At 48.2% G+C, this 1,501-nt stretch overlaps 1 pseudogene; it reads left to right on the top strand.

The window, feature by feature from the left end:
- The first annotated feature begins 446 nt into the window (after positions 1-446).
- LOC114615288 lies at positions 447-1,048 on the top strand (annotated as a pseudogene).
- Positions 1,049-1,501: the final 453 nt, after the last annotated feature.

Raw genomic sequence — 1,501 nt, 5'->3', positions numbered from 1 at the left:
CAGGGCTCAGAGGGAGTTTGACCCTGCTGAGCCTGGCCTGCAAACTAAGGCCTCTAGAACTGAGAGAGCATTCATCTGGTTTTGGTTGTTTGGTTTGGTTTTGTTGTGGCAGTAATTGAACCCAGAGCCTCCTGCAAGTTAGCAAAGCACTCTACCGCCAAGAGGCTTCCCCGCCCCTTTTACTTTTTATTTTGAGATAGAATCCCATTAAGTTTCCCAAGCTGAACCTGAGTTCACTCTGTAGCGCAGGAACTGCAATCAGGCTATGTCCTACTCCAAGTGCTTGCATATCGTATGAAGCAATGCTTTGTTTGTTTCTGTTCTGTTTTGTCTCCAGGCTGTGCCTTTCCCTGGAAGACTCCATTTTACAAGCAGCTTTTTTTTTTTTTTTTTTTTTTTACTCATTTAAAAAAATGTATTCTGGCTTTCCCAGGTGGCCACCGAAGATGGCGGAGGGACAGGTTCTAGTATTGGATGGCTTCTGGGCCACCTGGTGGCCATTGTGGCTAGGCAGGTACTGCTGGGCCGGAAGGTGGTGGTTGTACACTGTGAGAGCATCAACATTTCTGGAAATTTCTACAGAAATAAGTTAAAGTATTTGGCCTTTCTCCGAAAGCAGAGGAATACCAACCCCTCTCGAGGCCCCTACCACTTCCAAGCCTCAAGCCGCATCTTTTGACACACTGTGAAAGGCATACTGCCCCACAAAACCAAGAGAGGCCAGGCTGCCCTGGAACACCTCAAGGTGTTGGATGGGATCCCTCTACCCTATGACAAGAAAAAGCGGATGGTGGTCCCTGTCACCCTCAAGGTTGTGCGGCTGAAGCCTACCAGAAAGTTTGCTTACCTGGGGTGTCTGGCTCATGAGGTCGGGTGGAAGTACCAGGCAGTGACAGCCACTCTGGAGGAGAAACGGAAGAAAAAGGCCAAGATTCACTATAGGAAGAAGAAGCAGCTCTTGAGGCTGTGGAAACAGGCAGCAAAGAATGTGGAGAAGAAAATCTGCAAGTTCACAGAGGTCCTCAAGACCAATGGACTCCTGGTGTGAACCCAATAAAGACTGTGCCTCATGCCTGCCTGGCCTGCCCGTCCTCCATCGCTGACCAGGGACACGGGGACCCGAGGTTCCTTAGGCACTGCTCCTGTGGTTAGAGGGTACATTAAACAACTGAGAGTTCACCACTTTGTTGAGTTACTAAAGTGAAAACCGTGGAATGACTTGAGCTTTCAGTGTTGAAAATGAGTAGCAGGGCTGCCCCACCCACCTGGTGCAATACCATATTCTCCAGCTATGAAAATGAGGGCTGCACCCCTGGGCTGGGATTTAGAAGTGCACACTGAAGACACCAAGTACATGCAGTGCCTTTACTCCTTCCCAACAGACCACAAAGCAATATTTTTCTGGAGGGTTCTGTGTGCTAATAAATTATTTGAGTTAATTAAAAGAAAATGTATTCTGTTTCTGTACCTGTGTGTGAGTGCATTTGAGTGGGCAGGCACT

The sequence above is a fragment of the Grammomys surdaster genome, unplaced genomic scaffold (assembly GCF_004785775.1).
Source record: "Grammomys surdaster isolate TR1022 unplaced genomic scaffold, NIH_TR_1.0 126612, whole genome shotgun sequence".
In the NCBI taxonomy this organism is placed as follows: domain Eukaryota; kingdom Metazoa; phylum Chordata; class Mammalia; order Rodentia; family Muridae; genus Grammomys; species Grammomys surdaster.
Note: the sequence above shows the minus strand (reverse complement) of the source record. Positions and strands in the feature narration are given on the sequence as shown.